Below are 19,544 nucleotides of genomic sequence, written 5' to 3' on the forward strand. Positions count from 1 at the left end.
GGCTGCTGTTACCTCTCCTCCTGCTTGTTCAGTGTGCTGTCTGTTGGCATTCCCAGCTTTCTTCTTCCCAGAATCATCTCTGTCCCCGGAAGTCCTACCTATGTCTCCTGCCTAGCTATTGGTCATTCAGCTAGTTATTACACCAGTCACAGCAACACATTTTCACACAGTGTACCAACATTCCGAGACAGTGCAGGACTCTTTGTCTACCCACATCCCTAAGACTTAGCTAATAGATTGTGACATAACGGTCAAGCTGCTCCTGTTAGGAGCACATAACAAGTAAGAACAATTAAGGGAGTAAGGCGAGTCTTTTCTGGAGGGAAGATGACTTCTACAGGAAGGAAGTTCCTGGGCAGTTCTTCCTGCCACCTCTAGCAGGCAGCTAAAATCTGGGCAGAATGTGATGGCCCTCTAGTGCAAAGAACAGAATGAATTGAGTTCGGTAAACTGCAAACCCCACTGCCAGGAAGCCCAGCCATGTTTTCTCAGACTTTGTATTTCAAGTAGGCAGACAGCAAACAGCTGTTAAACATAGTGCTGTAACTGAAGAAAGAGCAACAATTGGGAAATTGGCAAAATATACAAAAATCCAGAGAACTAAGAAAAGCCGCTGCTGAATTTGACTCTGGACCCTTCATGACTTCTGCCCTAGGATCTACTCAAGGTTCAAGGAGAAACGACATCAATTTACCATGTCAGCCACAAAGCGCAGTTAGGGCCGGGTGCACAGAGCTGCCTTTCTCCTTATTTCTCAGAAACACAGCAGCATTACTCTCAAGTGTTACGAGTGTTTTTCCCTGCCACCAGCCAGTCTGTCCCCACCGCCACGCCAGCCCCAAGTAATGCACAGAGAAACTGTATTTGATATAATGCGTTGGCCAATTACTAGTTTCTTATCAGCTAGCTCTGTCTTAAATATTATCCCATTTCTGTTAATCTAAGTGTTTTCACGTGGTCTCATCTTACTGGGGAGAGGGCCTGGAGTTCTTCTCTCTCGTCTTCCATCTTGGAACGCCTCCCTACCACTTCCTTTCTCCTCCTTGTCTCCTAGTCCCGCCTATCTTGCTTTCCTATTGGCCAACAGTGCTTTATTCATTAACCAATAAGAGAAACATATTTACAGAATGGCATCTCCCATCATCTCCTCTTTTCAGTCTAAAATAAAAAGAAGGGTTTTAACTTTAACAAAACAAAATATATAACAAAACAGTTATCAAATAAGAACCACAGTTAACAATATTTAGTTCATTAACATTTAGCAAGATTTAAAGAAAATATTCTATCATCTATCCTATCTTTGTGAGTCTAAAGTCCTATATGTAACTTATCTTTAATCCTTACTAAGGAAAACTATTACCATAACTATCTGTCTTCAACTCCATCAAAGACCACAGAAGGATAATATATACTCTAGAAATGACAGAGACAACTCACTGCCTGGTCAGTCACCAGAAGTTCTTCTGTAATCTTCCATCTTCAGCCCATAGGCCATAGTGTGTCTGGCAGACTCTTCAGCAAAGCAGGAAACTTTAAACTGTCTTCTTGTATTGTCAGTCACTTTTCTCTGTGTCCTGCAGACTGTCTGGCAGACACTTCCATGAAGCAGGAACTCTATAGCAATGTCCATCTTGAATCAGCAATCACTTTTCTTTGGGCCCTGCATGTCCAGTTTATACAGCATAAAGTCAAACAGTCCAGACAAGAGCAGTATCTTGTCCAAATGGCTAGTCTTGTCATAGTGAAAGCAAACTCCATAACATGTTTCTTCAACATCCATCTTCCTTTCTTACATAGGTGGTGTTGCCAGGAGCAGTTATGTCTCACTGTCAAGAAAAACCCTAAACCATTTAAAATGCCATATTCTGTAGGTCTTTGAAAGGTTTGAAGAATATTTATCCATCTCAAATATATCTCTGTATATCTTGAAAACCTTACTTAACTCTAAGTTTTGACTATCATAGGTAACTATCTATAATCTGAACTAAATTATACATTACATTTCTAAATGAGCTATATAAACACAATACCTAAACAAGAGGAGAAATATACATATCACCAAATTGATCTTAAATTATATCTATAAATGAAAGTCCATTTCAAAGCAAAGTATTCATATCTATACCATACTCAAGAGTTCACTTCCTCTTGTCCTTCTCTGAACTTGGACTGTCGAGGAAAATGTAAGAACTGTCTATCCGTGGGTGACAGTCCCATAAATATGGAGCAGAGACATTTATGTCAGGAAATCTTCAGGCCCAAGTCACTGGTAGGATAAAGTAAAGAAGTTTTGTAGAACAAAATAGCTTGGTTCTCACGAGTTGATCATAAACATGGAGCTGGTAGATTTCTGCTCACATACCCTTCGCCAGGATGGAGAAGTCAGTCCTGGGAAGGAAGGGGCAGGGAGCCGTGGGCTGAGACCTTCTCTAGGAATTCACTTTCTGAAGAAAGGTGGTGGCAAGCAATGGGCACTATAGGGCCTGGATTTATTCTCTTTAGGGCAGAGTTCTGGGCCTTTTCCACCCATGTAGAAAGCAAGGCAGGAACAGCGCTGGGGGGCAGAACTCTGACCATCAGTCTCACTAATTCCTGAACTCAGACATGGTAGGGACACTTCCCACGGCCTTCCCACTGCAGCCTTGGGCCTGGGGTGTGAGGGTCTGAGTCCTCGTGACCTCCAGGTTCCCATGGTCACCTTAGGTCAAAGGTCCTGAGCGATGCCTGTGAACAGGAAAGGAGAAGAGTGAGCGTGTTGGAGGGCAAAGCAAGCGTCTCCCATCCCCCCCCATCCCCGAAGAGTGACTCTTATGGGGAGACCCTGCCTGACCCAGCGAGATGGCTCAGCCACTAAAGGTGCCTGTCAGCAAGCCTGGGAACCCAAGTGTCATCCTCAGGGCTGTGTGGTGGGAGCGGAGACGAGACTCCTGCAAGCCCTCCTCTGACCCCCTCACACATACCCCACAGTGCATTTTTAAATTCCTTTTAAAAGTTGGACAACTTCTTTAGAACCCTTACTGGGCCTCCTCTAGACTCAGCACTCACAATACGGTCAGCGGGGAGAACTGTGTCGGGAGCTAGAGCAGAGATCTGAACCAGGTTTGTAGCTTACGGATCTTCCCTCAGGCTTAGCTGCCTTGGCGTGGGCTACACGGATGGAGACAGAAGGGTTGGGAGCCCGTGTGGCTGCTGATGGCACCTCCGGTGTTTTGAGGGGTGGTTTCTGAGTCATGTTATCCAGATAGCTAGGGTTTGATTTTATGGACTTGGGTTTACAGAAACAGCACGCCACACAATTCACCTCTTTCTAATTGCATTCTCTTAGTTACTGTCACATTGGCCTCGCTGGTCATCTGCTAACATTAAGCCCAGCGTTAGGATCTGAGAGTCCTCCCAAGAGCGTAAAAACAGTATGAGCCACTCTGCAGCCTAGAAACAGAGACTGCATTTCCCAGAGGCACTGCTGTATGGAAGGGAGGTTCCTGGGGCTGGGGAGAGAGCTCGGTGGTCAAGAGCACTGGCTGTCCTTACAGAGCACTGTAGTTGGTTCCCAGAACCCACATCTGGCTGTACCAGGGAATCTGATGCCCTCTGCTTGCCTCAATGAACCACTAGCACACATACTTAGCGGACACACAAACACACATACACACACACGCTTACCTCAAACTCATGTACATACACACTCCTGATATGGAGCCACATTGGCCTAGGCCTGGACTTGGACTCGTGGGGACAAGGTGCACACACACACACACACACACACACACACACACACACACCTGACCCAAGCTACGTGGATTGCCACTCACTGCTGTGCAGAGAAAGAAGCCAGGGTGATCGGCTTCTAATACTGTAGTATTAGCCTCTAATACTGTAGTCTGTGTTCACACAGGTCCGGGAACATCCACAGTACGACCGGAGACTCAGTCCAACCAAAGACCCCATGCTTCTCCCGTGGATGCTGCAGCCCACTCGCGGGGGCCTCCTGGATCTGCGCAGGCGAGCTCCGGGACCTGGAGACCAGCCGAGCCCCGTGCAGGTCAGGATTTGCTGAGTTCCAGGCCTGCCCCTCTGTGCTCTGGATGCTCTCGCCCATCATCCGGGGCTCCACAGTTGGGCGAGAAGTTGGATTTCTCCTCACCCCACCAAGTTCCCGGTTGGGTGGGGACCACCGGGACAGGTGGTCACGTGCCTCCACTGCGCCTGGTTCTTGGCCCCCACCTTCTGGCCTCTGGTTCTGGGTGATCCAGCCACGACACACGCGTGGCCTTCCTCTGGGTTCCACGTTTTCCTAGTGGCCACAACCCAGCCAGCTCCCTGTGCTGTGTCTTTGCATTGGTCCTAACAGTTCCTAACCTGTCTCTAATGGTCACCTGCCAACCCCCCCAGTATCCCTAACGGTCGCTGGCTAGTTTCTGACAGCCCCCAGCCTGATCAAAATACCCTCCAGCCTGTCCCCAACGGCCGGAAGTCAGTTCCTTGCCACACCCCTGTTCCCAACGGTCACCAGGCAGGCTTGTCTCCAGGCGTGTGACTGCAGGAAGCTCTGGTGACCAGACAGGAGGTTTCAGGGGGTGGCTATGCGACCTAGGGGGGACGGAGGGTGAGCTACACGAGGGTGCCTCCTGGGAAGACCACCCACACCTTGATAAGTGTCTCCGAGGAAAGGGAAGGCTTCCAGATGTATGTTGCACACTACAAAGAGATGGGACCTATAGCTTACACCTTAGAAACGTGTGCCTTTGGGGCACGAACCTTAATATTTCTTTACATCAATTTAAGTAGTTCGACTAGCACCTTTATTTTTTTTTAATAAAGCTACATTTTATCAAAATTTAAAATTTATTTATATTACTTTTATCAGCTTCATGCTTGACACCAAATGCAAATCGAAGAGGTGCTTGTGGCCACTTTCAGGTTTTTATGTCCCCTCAGAAGCTCTGATGCTCCGACGGGGGTGAGGGGTTGGGGGGGTTGGGGGGTGGGCAGTCGGAGGCTAAGGCTCCTGCCCGCCTCACCCAGTGGCTGACTCAGCCCGGAGGCTGAATTCTGCCGCAGGATGGGAGGGACTGTAGTGTCTGGGGATCGTTACCCAGCTGCCCCTGAGCCTTGGCATCCAGGTTACAGCCTGGGACTGATGGCATTCCTGACATTTAGTCTCCAGCTCCTCTGGGTACGGATACTGTGTGGCCTCCTGTCATTAGGTGATCTGATGTGGCTCAAGTCCCCAGGTCAACAGCCATCGATAGGCAAGACACAAATGCCACAGGCCTAGAGGTGACCTTTGGAGCCAGTCCAAAGGACAGAGCTCTTCCTGGATGTCAATAACTTCCACAAAATAATGGGTGGCATTTAAAATTTTTTTCAATTATATATAATAATTTAATACTTATTTTTGTTTTATGTATATGTGTTTTGCCTTCATGTATGTGTACCTTATGCATGCCTAGTGCCAGCAGATGGCAGAGAGGACATTGGGTCTCCTGGATTTGGAGTCAGAGAACCATTGTGGGCCTCTAGGTGGGCGCTGGGAAGCGAACCCGTGTGCTCTTCAAGAGCAGCCAGTGCTCTTAACCACTGAACCTTCTCTCTAGACATACATACACACACACACACACACACACACACACGCACGCACGCACGCACGCACGCACGCACGCGTGCGCATATTCACACATATATAATATATTTTTTAAAACTTTCAAATTATTATTATTCAGATAGGGTCTCATTCTGTAGCCAGCCCTGCCCTGAAACTCACTACACAGACCATGCCGCTCTGAAATTTACTGTGGTGTTTTAACTTTGGCACAGTGACTTCGCCTCAGCCTGCTGCAATTTCAGTCACCAATCACAGCTCCACAGTTACCCTGCAGCTGCCTGGGGGGAATCCTGTTCCCTCAGGCACCTGCTCTGTTACTGCTACTAAAGGTAGCTTTTACTGAATCTCTATCATTCTATTTACAAATAAGACTCAAGATTCAGAGGCTGGGTGAAAACCTGCCAGCTCACAGAGGCTGGGCCTCAATTGGCTAACCTTCCCTCCTTGCTGGATCTCTTTTGCTTTCCCCAAACCAGAAAAAGCCCCGCCCCTCCAAACCCCACCCTACTACTTCCTGTGTCTCTCTGGGATGCCCTCCAAGGCTCTATGATTTCTTTCTGTCCACTAGTTCTGTTAACGCAGGCTCCTGACCCAAGGTTAATTTCATTTAGTTAACGCAAATGCAAACTGGGGGCTCACAGTGTGTGTGATTGAACATCTCCCAACATTACCATGTAGCTCAAGCCGGCCTTGAACTTGCAGACCTCTCGTCTCAGTCTCCTGAGTACTGGAGTTGAGTCGTAGTTGAGTTGCACCTTCCACCTCATCATTTGTCTCTTTCTCTTTAAATTGCATGGCAACTTTTTTTCTTTTTTCTTTTGGTGGGGGTGGGGGGTTGGGGTTAATATATGTTTCTTTACCACTTGTTTTAAAAAATATATGAAGTAGATTCACGGTACTGGCTCAAATATAGATAATTATAATTTTATTCGGGGAGAAGTCACATGTGATGCAGACGACTGCCAATAGTCCCTGCTCCGAGGATCCACACCGGCTGCCCTCCGTGACCCCAGACCAAATACCACACACTCACCTACGCACCTGTGACCACGCCCAGATGGACGTGGATCTCTCAATACAATTCCCCTTTTAGTCTAAAGAAAAAGATTTGGGCTTGATAGAAAACTATATACAAATCAGTAAATATCGAGTGCGCTCCAGGAGAAGGAAAAGTAGGAACGTACACACTTAAGGCCTATCGCCAGTGAGGTAACACGAGCAAATGGCAAGAACTACATCCCCAGTCCCAGGGTGAAGGCGTAACAGACATCACTATAGAGCTGTCCTGTTCTGGGAAGTTTAAGTCCTGTACCTAATATTTCTATCTAGGAAGAGAGACAATAATAGTGACAGTCTAATCTTCAGCCTCATCAAAGACCTGAGAAGGAGGATGACAATACCAGGGTAGGCAGGAAGTGCAGGTGGGCAGCTTCCAAAAGGTGCAGCGAAGGCAGAAACAGCAGCCTACTTGGACAGTCGTCACCCAGAGTCTCACAGCAGCGTAGGGGCAGCCAGGTTTGGCTAAGGCCTAGAGTATCTGACTAACACAGAAGCAGGGAGGGAGAAAGGCTGTCTTACCCTGACTTAACAAGGTTCAGCAGTCTTCTGTGTCTGTCTCCTGCAAGCACAGTAGGACAGCATGTCCAAGGTCAGCAGTCAAGGTGGAGGCGGCTCTTTGCCCAAGAGGCCATAGCCGAGGAGAGGATGGACTCCAGAAGGAGGGACATCAGTGCCCAACATTTTCTTATGTCAATGGAGTGCTAATATTAAAACATTTAAATGTCATATTCTGCAGGTCTACGAAGTGTTTGAAGATTAGAATCTATGTTTGGCTAATCTCAAAGGTGTAAAAAATATGGGTGAAAATACCTCTAATTTTTGGGGACCTAGTTATACAATGGCAGAAGCTTCCCAGACTAATTTAGCAAGGACAGGCACTTAAAAAAAAAAAAGGTAACTATATACATATATATCTTTCTCACTAACAGAGATAGACCTGACTAGAGGTAGAACTGTAAAGTGTAAAATGATAAAATATCCTAAGTTGCATCAATATAACATTCAGATAGTTTTATATTTGTGTGCAAAACATCGTAAGCAGAAAGAAGACCCTGAAAAGTCAACATACACAAATCTAACAATTTAAGTTATCAAGGATCCAGCAATTTAAGTTATCTATAGCTAACAGTTGCTAAAGTTAGTACACTAGAAATTATGTACATCTACCTATATCCCATCCTAACCATACCCTTCCCAACGATACTCTAAATTTACCTAAAAGAGATACCCAAGTGTGAACATCACCTTCCACACCCAACTCTAAGCAACTAAAAACCAACCCTATGAAGTTTATATTATCCCTTAATGCAGTAGGGAAAGGGGATGTTGTTTGTTTAGGATTACTTCCTGCTGAAATAGGACAATGATAACTCCATGTGATCCCATAGGAAAAAAAGAATAAGACAAAAATATTTCTCTGCATGGCAGGAAATGCTTGACTGAAGTTCTTACCTGAGGCTCTGGCCAGAGTGTACTACAAGTATATGCTTTTCTTTTTTTAAAAACCAGGCTCTCACTATGTAACCCTGGCTAGCCCAGAACTCAGTTCATGATGTAGACCAGGCTGACTTTGAACTCACAGAGCTCTACCTGCTTCTGCCTCCCCAGTGCTAGGATTAAAAGTGCAGACCACCACGGTGTTTAGATTTTTTTTTTTTTTTTTATCTGTGTAGTCCTGGCTGTCTTGGAACTCACTCTATAGAGCAGGCTGGCTTCAAACTCAGAGATCTACCTGCCTCTGCCTCCTGAGTGCTGGGATTAAAGGTGTGTAAATATGTTTCTCTTATTGGTTAATGAATAAAGCACTGTTGGTCTATAGGAAAGAAAGATAGGCGGGACTAGGAGAGGTGGAGGATTCTGGGAAATGGAAGAGGTCATGATCTGATCTGAGGAGGAGAGGACTGGAGTCTAGCGTTCTCAGTAAGATAAGACCAGCTCATCCTGGGTATTTTAATGCCATGATCAGGAACAATTCAGTCACAGCGTGGAAACTCTTGGACATTCGGTCGGTGCCCTGGAAGGGACACAAGGATCAGAGACATAAATGGGCTTGGTCCAGATTCTGGATAGTTTCTTCTCTCTATCGGCCTGGCAGTCACCTGCTGTGGGACCTGGTAGGGTGTGGAAAGTGTTGGTTAATATCACAGCCTTCAGTGGCCTTCAGTAAGGAAGCTGCACATGCAATCCAGGAAGAGCCCTTCAACTGTTGGTGCTGACTCAGGATGGCCACCAGGGGGCAGTGCAGCATGGTGGTTGCCAGCACAGACCCTTTCTACTGGAATACACACACACACACACACACACACACACACACACACACACACACACACACACACACACACCCCTGACTTGGTGGGTGGGGCACAAGCCTGTAACACAGTTGAGGCAGGAGGAGTTTCTAGGTTTGATTTTTGTGGCTGCGATTAAAACAACAGAATAGGAAGAGCCCTGCAGAAGAGGGCTTTACTATCTCAGCTACCGCCTCATACTGCAGAGGAATCATTGAATCCGCAGTCAATCTCAGAGAGCAATGAATGCACCCATGCTACCCACTGCCGCTTGCTCACTCACACTCAGCCAGACCCTCCATGATGATGCAGCCCAGAATCTGCAGCTCTCCACAAGGCTGGGTCAGTTAGGAGTCCAGTCACCCGCAGCAGCCCCCACAGGCTGACTGATGCCGGCAGACCCTCAGTTAAAACTCCCTTCTTGCCGGGTATTGGTGGCATGAGCCTTTAATCCCAGCACTAGGAGGCAGAGTAGGTGGAGCTCTGTGAGATCGAGGCCAGACTGGTCTACAGAGCAAGTTCCAGGACAGCCAGAGCTACACAGAGAAACCCTGCCTTAAAACCAAAACCAAATAAAACAAAAACACCTGCCTTCTCAGGGGATTTAGTTGTGTCAAGTAAAGAGCTCCACCTAACGTGCACGAGCAAGGGCCATGAATTAGAGGTCAGCTTCAAAATAAAAACAAGACCGGGTGTGGCGGTGTGCACCTTTAACCCCAGAACTTGGGAGGTGAGGTGAGCAGATCTCTGTGAGTTCAAGGCCAGCCTGGTCTACACAGTGAGTTTCAGGACAGCCAGGGCTACAGAGTGAGACCCTGTCACAAACAATAAATAAAACAAACAAAACCAAATCAAAATAATCCACCCCCAAAACAAAACAAGTTAACACACAGAGAGAAAGAGAGAGGGAGAGAGAGAGAGAGAGGCATCTCCACGCCCCTGTGATTTGAAGGGATTTTGGCTGGGCTAGAGCTGACTCAGTGGCTAAGAGTGAACTGCTCTGGCAGAGGACCTGAGCCTCACCTCTTGCTCCTGTGTGGGGTGGCTCACACAGCCTGCAACTCCAGCTCCAGGGGATTCACAGCCCTCCTCTGGCTTTGAGAGTAATGTGCTTTCACGTGTAGGCACACACACATGCACACGCATACACACACATGCACACACACACACACCTGCACACACACCTTGTCAAAAATAGCTCTTTTGAAAAGTGTTGGTTTCATCAGCTGTGAAGTGGAGATAATTCGAATATAAACCTGTTGGGATTGCTCTAGGGCAGCAGGCAAAACAGAATGCTAGAGGCCCATGAAGACTTCATCTGCTTACAAATAGGATCCTTCATCCAAAGCTAACAACTAGAAGACTTGGGGGCTCCCTCCTCCCTTCTCTGTCTTCCAGTGTGGGGGCATGCAGACTCCCTGCTTTCCTGTGCAAAATCTGCCTGTATGAATTTGGTGCCCAACACTCTTGGCAGTGTGTGGTAGTAGGCCTCACTTTTAATTTCTATTTTGACAGTTCTTACACGTAAACAATGTATTGTGATCCTGTTCCCCGATCGCCTCCTCCTCCTCCCATTCCTGTTAACCCTCCTCCTCCCAACCGCTCCCCAGTCTACTTCATGCACATCTCTTGCGTGTGTCTGTGTTCTGTCTGTGTTAGTGTATCTGTATCTTTTTCTGTGTTGGGTCTCTCTGGTGTGTGTGTGTGTGTGTGTGTGTGTGTGTGTGTGTGTGCACTTGCACCATGGTGTACAGTGTACAGGTGGCCATGTGGGCTGTAGGGATGACTTAGCTTGTCAGGCTTGTCCCAAGCATCTTGACCCATGGGACATTTTGGTGCGCCTCTAGGCACTGTTAAGACAGCCCAGCAGACACTCACTGCTTAGTAGCACAAGCTCAGAACACAGAGATTTTGCTCTTTTCCAAGATGACCTCCATCTGTAGGGGCCCCGTTCCACTGCACACATGTCTCTAGACAGCTGACATCACAATCAGAATCACTGTGGGAGGCTGGTGTCCCGCAGGCACAGCCTTACTCTGGGTCTGTCCTGTTGCTGGGATCCTTGCACAGTGCCTTTCCAATGTAATAGTGAATAAAATATGACCCGTGAATTGATCATAAAGCCAGGGAACTTCTAACACAGCAGAATGGTCCTTTACTTAGGGAGCAGGCTGTCCATCCTTATACAGGTCACCACTGACCAGAAACAATTGTGACTGGGCCCTGGCAGAACATGGGGAGGCAGATAGTGATGCTGGGCGTGGCGCTCGGGGACACACAGGAGCTTTGTGTGAGCTGCTGGCGGCTCAGCTGGTATCAGTCTTCCATTTGCCATGCAAAGTCAGAGACCCAAGAGGCAGGAAAGCGCTAGGCAGAGGTGGGAACTGGGGACTTAGACCCACAGCAAAGGCTGAGGGCAAAGAGGAGAGGCTTGGGTTTGTTCATCCTAGAAACTCATTGTCATCCCCAATGTTTATGAAACAAAATGCTCATTTCCATATTAATACAACAAAACACAAGGATAAATGTTGCCTGTCTTTTTGTCTGTTTCCATCAGCATTCTGGTAGACGCCATTGAAATCATAAGACAATTTTAAAATTTTAAAATTACAAACTGGGAGAGGGGGCACACACCGCCTTTAATGCCAGCACTCAGGAGGCAGAGTCAGGTGAATCTCTGTGAGTTCCGGGCCAGCCTGGTCTACAGAGCCAGTGACAAAGCAGCCAACACTATATAGTGAGACCCTCCCTCAAACAGCAGAAATAAATAAATAAATACAAAATAGCAATAAAACCACTAACATATCATGCATTTATTACGTGTGTATGTGGGAGGTACCTGTGTCTCTGTCTCCACACACATGGTGATCTCACCTTGTCCTAGTTAGATTTGTCGCCTTAACACAGCCTAGACTCATCTGAGGAGGGAGTCTCAGCTGAAGGAATGTGTAGATCAGATGGGCCCGTGGGCATGAATGTGGGACATTTCCTCCATTGCTGGTGATATAGGAGCCCACTGTGGGCGGTGCCGTTCCCTAGGTAGGTGGTTCTGGGATGAATAAGAAAGTTAGCTGAGCATGACCTGAGGGGAAGCCAGCAGCGTTCTTCATGGTCTCTGCTTCCAATAAAGAAACAAACAAACAAACACACCTGTGGTAGCCTGCATGTAACTGCCCCCATAAGCTCATAGGAAGCGGCACTGTTAGAGGTGTGGCCTTGTTGGAGGAAGTGTGTCACTGTGGGGGTGGGCTTTGATGTCTCTTTTGCTCAAGCCATTTCTGGGAATGAGATCTGCACCTCATAGCTGGGCCTGGACAGGTCATGTTTCTATGCACAAACAAGGGCCATCTCGTCTCCATGTTTGCACTCAAAGTGGAACCAAATGCCACTTGTAAAGTGGGGCTACCCAGGGCGAGGAACAGCCTGAAAGTCAGTTTCACACAATGGGGGGTGGCTTGGAGTAGGACACAGCCTGCTCTGCCCACACACCACAGGCCTACCAACATTCCCGCATGCCACAGCTTTACCCACACAGTCCACGCCATGTCATGGTGAGAGCCACACTCACAAATTCCTGTCTTCATACTCTGAGTTGATTACTTTTACACACACACACAGACACTCTCTCTCTCACACACACACACACACACACAGATACATATACAAATACTCATACAGACAGACACATGCACACACAGAGACATTCACACAGAAGATACACACATACACACAGACACATAGACACACACACACACAGACACATACTCAGGCACACAAACATACACACAGGCACACATATACAGAGACACAGAGAAGATACACACACACAGACACATAGACATATACTCAGACACACAGACAGACACATACATACACAGGCACACATACACATACAGACACACACACACAGACACTCACACAGGAGATACACATACACAGACACATAGACACATACTCAGACACACAGACAGACATATACACATACAGACACACACACAGACACACAGGAGATACACACACACATACACATAGACACACACACATACACATAGACACACACACAGACACATACTCAGACACACAGACACTCACACAGAAGACACACACACACCACACACACATAGACCACACACATAGACATATACTCAGACACACAGACAGACATATACATACACAGGCACACATACAGACACACCCACAGAAGATACACACACACACACACACACACACCTGCCTTTGTACACTCAGCTCAGCATGTTCCCCAGTGCTTGACAACGCTCAAACAAGCGCCACCTGCCTGCCTGTCATCTGAACATCGATCCGTCCATCCGACTGACCTTCACCTCCATGGTCCCACGCAAGGCTCAGCTGCCCTGTAGCGTAGCTTTTCAGGTCTCTGGAAGCTTTTCGCCCGAATTTCTTGTTACGCATCTCCTTGTCCTAGTTAGCTTTGTCTGGTAAACTGACACAGCTTAGATCACCAGAGGAGGGAGTCTCAGGCGAGGGACCACCGAGCTCAGACTGTGGGCATGTCTGTGGGGGGTTCCCTTGATTGTTAGTGACATAGGAAGGCCCAGCCACTGTGGGCGCCACCATTCCCAATAGGTGGGCCTGGGCTCTGTAAGACAGCTGAGCGTGAGCTGGGGAACGAGCAACTTTCTTCTATGGTCTCTGCTTCAAGTTTTCGCCCTGACTTCCCTCATGACCTGGATGTTTAAACTAAAATAATACCACCCTCCCCACCGCTGAGTCCCTTTTGGTCGGCGTGTTCTATTAGCAGCGGAAGGAAACTAGAATGTCCCTGTAGTAATTCTGTTTGACTCATCTTTGCCGAGAGCGGGGGTCTCTTCGGCTCTACACCCTTTTGGATCCATTCTACAACCTGCATAGATATATAGTTTACAGTGTGATGTGGAACGTTTGATCTGAGAGTTAATACTGCCCATTAAATTTGGCATACAAAACCCTGTGATTGTCAGTGGCCGGCTGTCAAGGGAAGTCAAGATTACCCGGCAAATTACAGCCAGTGACACTGATGTAGCTTGGGAGTATTTCGTTAATGCGATCTGACATTGTGGAAAGATGCAGGCGTATCCCTCCATGTCCCCAGCATAGTGGGGTCATGGTCATTCTGTGGGGTGAGCAGCTGTGTGGTATGGAGGGACGTGTGTGTCACGTGTGATTTGCTATGGGTAGAGTGATGGGGTGTGAGCCTTGGGGGAGGGGGAGGATTTGTGCGGGTGCTGACTATGGCGGTGGGATGCTGGAGTGAGCATGGGCTATGGTGTGGATGCCGTGCACTTGTGTGCATGCGTGATGCCTCTTTAGCTTTTGTTCAGATTTTTCTTTTACTCTTTGTTGGCCTTTGTCCCTGTCTTTGTTTGGCCTTTGTTTTCTCTTTGTTTCGCTCTTTGTTTCAACTTTCTTTAGCTTTTGTCTGGCCTTTCTTTAGCCTTTTGTTGAAGCTCTGTGTGGCCTTTGTGCAGCCCTGTGTAGCTTTTGTTATAAAGTACATCTTGCCTGAGGACCCATCAAAAACACCCTTCTGTAACGAGAACCCAGACGTATAGCCTCCCCCTATATATTCTGCATGTATTGAGGTGGCCCAGCTCCACAAGGGCCCGGTACCCACAGGATTCCGTTTCACAGGGCCATCCACTACCTGCAGGTAAGAGGATTCCCGAGGCTCACATTCCTAAGGGTCTAAGGGTCACAGGGGAAGCCTGCCGTGATAGCAGTTGGGGATGGGGGATGTAAAAGAGTGGAGGTAGCCCAAGAGATAAAGAACATCGTTTGCTCTGACCTGGTCAAAGGGGCCTCAGAACTGTCCCTGCTAACATCTGGGTTTGCCTGCTCCAGGAAAGATCCTGGATTTCCTTGGGTTTGACACCTTTGCTGTAGGCGGGAGATCAGTGGTGCTGCTGGTCTCTCCCCCCAGACCCGTTTTCTTCTTTTACTTATTGCCATGATTTAAAGATGAGTTCTCCTGGGCCCGCCACTCCCTGAGGATTTATGTACAGTTAAATGGTTAACAGGGAAGGGAGGCATTGTCCCCAGTTATGTAACCGGGTACCTGGCATGCTCCTGTAAGGGATCCTAATGAAGGTCAGTGGATTTTACCCCTCCCCCTAGAGGGGAGGCTAGTTGGGAAGAGGGAGGGGGATCTTCAGGAATGAAAGGAGACAGGGGAGGGTGATGAGGGTGGATGTGATTGAAATAATTATGTACACGTGTAAAAATGTTGTAACAAACCCATTATTATGTACAATGAATATCTGCCAACAAAAGCATTTAAAAAGGAGTAGACCAGTTAAAGTTAAAAGGAGGGATACAAGTGACTTTTCCTTCGCCCCTTAAACACACAGCTGGATTTGTAAGTGGGGTATGCAGCCCCCTAACTGGAGCCATGTTGATGCTTTGTCTCAAACAAAATCTCTCAGAAAGCGTGGGGTCTTCAGTCTTTTGAGGGGAAGGAAAAGATTTGTGCCAGGGGAACGAAGCAACGAACTTGGCCTTAGTATTAGGAAGAAAACGGAGAAAAGGTTTTGAATGCTGAGTGAACAGAACGGGCAGCCGGGATCTGCTGCTTGGGCATATTCAGGGTGCAGGGATTGCTGGGGAGAGGATCTCAAAATTGCTTCAACTCAATGCAAAAGTTGCAAACAGCATGAAGAATTCCAGCTGTGCCTAGTTCATGCAAATGCCAACACTCCCCACGTTTGCCTGATTACTCTCTTTCTGTATGTGTCAACACCTGCACCTTACCCCCCCCCCTCCCCAGCCGCTGACATCACCAGTGTCAGGACACTAACAGGTAGAGTGCTAATCTCTTGTATAAATCTAGAGCCCCCCCTCCCCCCCCCCCCCAGCTCACCCGTGCTTTTAGCAGCCAGTCCAGGCTCGCGCTTTGCTTTGGCCATCTAGTCTCTTCAGATTCCTTTCCCCTGCCAGCCATTCTCTGGCAATCTTTGTTATTGTTGTTGTTGTAGGTGGTGTGTGTGTGTGTGTTTGTGTGTGTGCTCACATGTGCGTGTGTGTTAAGAATGTATGCCTTCCCACACTTCTGTGTAAGTGTGCAGAGGTTAGAAGTCAGTGTCACATAATCTCATTTATCACTCATCACCTTAGTTTTGAGACAGGGCCTCTCACTGGCTGTTGCTGGAAGCTCCAGGGATCTGTCCCTTTCCACACCAGTGCTGAGATTACAGGCATACAGTGCCCATGACGGCTGCTATGTATGAACTGGGGATCTGAACTCAGATCCTGCACAGCAAGTACATTACCCACTGAGCCATCCCCCTAGTTAAGATGCTGGCAGCTGTGAAGGTGCTGTCCTATGCCCTTCAGTGTATGGTCTGAAGGACGCAGAGAGGAGAAGCAGCTTTTGATAGGGTTATATTGGCTAATGCTAGACCAGGCTCCTGGCCAGGACTCTTTCTTCCGTGGTTTCAGCATCCCCCCCCCCACTCCCCTGCCCAGCATAGACCTTACCTTTACTGGGAAAGCGTAGCATTGGGTACCGTGACTGCTGCATCTAAAGAGTCACCTGTAGTTTGATGGGTTTGTGCCTAAAGGATTATGGGTGGGAACAGTTAGCAGCGCTGTCTAGCACGCACAGAGTCCCAGGTTCAATCAAGCACTGGATAAACTGTACAGGTGTGGTGGCATATACACACCTATGCTCCCAGAACTCAGGAGGATCAGAGTTCAAGGTCATCCTCAGCTACACAGAGAGCTGGAGCCCAGTCTGGGTTAAAGATCCTACCTCAAGACAGACAGATTATCTGTTCTTATGGTGAATCATTCAGGGGTAGAAAATGAAGGTGTTAAATCCCTCAGTTTTTTCAGTTGAAACAATTGAGGGTCAGAGTATAGAGGGCTTAGGAGGCTGGGGTCTGTGGAGGACATCTGCTTCACATGATCTAGAATTCTGCTGGACTGGGCAGGGCCTCGGTTGGTTGTATTTATGGAATCTGATTATGTAAACCTTTAATCCAAGCTCCGTTGAACAGTGGCAAGGATTTTAAGGGAGCACCCAAGGTCTCTGTACTTGGAAATTGCAAGAAGCTCACAAATGTCTGCAGCTGGGCTGCCCTTCAAGATAAATAAGCATCATAGTTGTGTGTTCTCCAGTTTGGCAGGCTCCTGACTAAGCATCTCTGTGTGTTCCAATACCAATCCCAGCATAGACCTCTTCCTTGGTAGGAATTAAAACTTCAAGATGCTTGTAAGGCAAGTTAGACCTTCTTAATTTCAAAACCGTGAGACAGGAAATACACACACATCTCCCAGGTGAGAGAACAGAAAGGGGCTGGCTGCCCTATGCTCACACCTGGACACACCACCCTGTGATCACACCTGAACATACCACCCTGTGACCACACCTGGACACACCCCCCTGTGACCACACCTAGACACACCACCCTGTGACCACACCTGGACACACCACCCTGTGATCACACCTGGACACACCACCCTGTGATCACACCTGGACACACCACCCTGTGACCACACCTAGACACACCACCCTGTGCTCACACCTGGACACACAACCCTGTGACCACACCTGGACACACCACCCTGTGATCACACCTAGACACACCACCCTATGTTCACACCTGGACACACCACTCTGTGATCACACCTGGACACACCACCCTATGATCACACCTGGCCACACCACCCTGTAACCACACCTAGACACACCACCCTGTGACCACACCTGGACACACCACCCTGTGACTACATCTGGACACACCATCCTGTGATCACACCTGGACACACCACACCACCCTATGATCACACCTGGACACACCACACCACCCTGTGACCACACCTGGACACACCACACCACCCTGTGACCACACCTGGACACACCACCCTGTTACCACACCTGGACACACCACCCTGTTACCACACCTGGACACACCACCCTGTGACCACACCTGGACACACCACCCTGTTACCACACCTGGACACACCACCCTGTGACCACACCTGGACACACCACCCTGTGACCACACCTGGACACACCACCCTGGGACCACACCTGGACACATCACTCTGTGATCACACCTGGACACACCACCCTATGCTCACACCTGGACATACCATCCTGTGACCACACCTGGCCACAATGAATAAACCCTCTTCTGCTTTTCACTGACTGGTCTCTTTACAGAAGGCCATGAGCAGCTTGTTTGAGTGGCCAGGGTCCAGTTCTGGTAACAGCTTTAGTATCCTGATTGTTGTGTTAAGATCATAGAAGTCACCCTGTGGCTGGATAAAAGCTTTCTTTTTGTTATTGGAGTTCATGTGTTTGGGTGTTTTGCCTGCGTGTGTGCATGCCATGTGCATGCCTGATGCCCATGGAGATCAGGAGAGTGTCTTGGGTCCCTGAACCTGGAGTTAAGGATGACTGTGAATGACAGCGTGGTTGCTGGGACCAAACCCACACCTCTGCTAGAGCAGACATTGCTCTTAGTTGCTGAGCTATTTTCACAACCACTGATGAAGTGTTTTATAATTATACATTCCCACGATGGACCACCCTAGTGTGGAAAATGGGGAGAGAGTCCCATTTTTCTCAGTCAAAATGATTGTAGACCAAGGCTGGTAAAGTTTAAGTTCAGGAGAGTCTGTGATCGAGTTTGCCTGCTTCTTACAACCTAGAAGTCGGCTGGGCCAGGCCTGCTGGCTTAGAACTCATCAGCTGTGACCTCCTTCTGCAGCTTACTGGCTCCTGCTGTCCCTGTGACCCTTAGAGCATCTGATAACAATTCCACAGCATTTATACACGAGTAACCAAGGACTTGGCCTGCTTAAAACAAACCTGGATTTTGTTACTGTTCTGATAGGAGGAAGCCAAGGTGATGTAGGCAGACATAATATTCATAGTTCCCAGGAGCAGGGGAATCATGGGATAGCTCCTTCTCAAGGGAGGCACTAGCCTCCTGAGGGACAAATGAAAACCAGGTGTCAGAGCCTCCATTAATAATAATAATAATAATAATAATAATAATAATAATAATATTATTATTATTATTATTATTATTCCTACATTTTGAATCTTCCTAGGGGCCCAAGTTCATTGAAAAACAGAGTACATCATTTCCCCTTATAATCAACCCACTTTTCTTCAGGAAGATTTAGTCTTTGCATAAGGCAACTACAGTCTCACAAGTGAATAACCCACTAAATTATAGACTTTGAGTAAGCTGGGAATTCCACAACCACAGTGCCTTCCCAGTAGGGAGGATACGGAGAAGTGGTTTTTCTTTGTGCCTCGGTTTACCTGTCACCACATGGAGTTTTCCATTGACACCCACGTGCCCAGCAGCCACACATGGAGTAGTCTTGGCACTCACCAACACTCCTGCTTACCTGATGCTAACCAGTCATCAATGTGCGGTTAAACTTGATGTCGCCAAGAGGAAGTTGAAGGATTCTGAGGCTAAGGGATGCATATGGCCACACACAAAATAAAACATGTGAACAAATCATCTAAAGAATTCTGAATTAGGGCCTGGAGAGATGGCTCAGAGGTTAAGAGCACTGACCGCTCTTCCAGGGGTCCTGAGTTCAATTCCCAG

This window comes from Phodopus roborovskii, unplaced genomic scaffold (genome assembly GCF_943737965.1).
Source record: "Phodopus roborovskii unplaced genomic scaffold, PHOROB, whole genome shotgun sequence".
Taxonomy (NCBI): domain Eukaryota; kingdom Metazoa; phylum Chordata; class Mammalia; order Rodentia; family Cricetidae; genus Phodopus; species Phodopus roborovskii.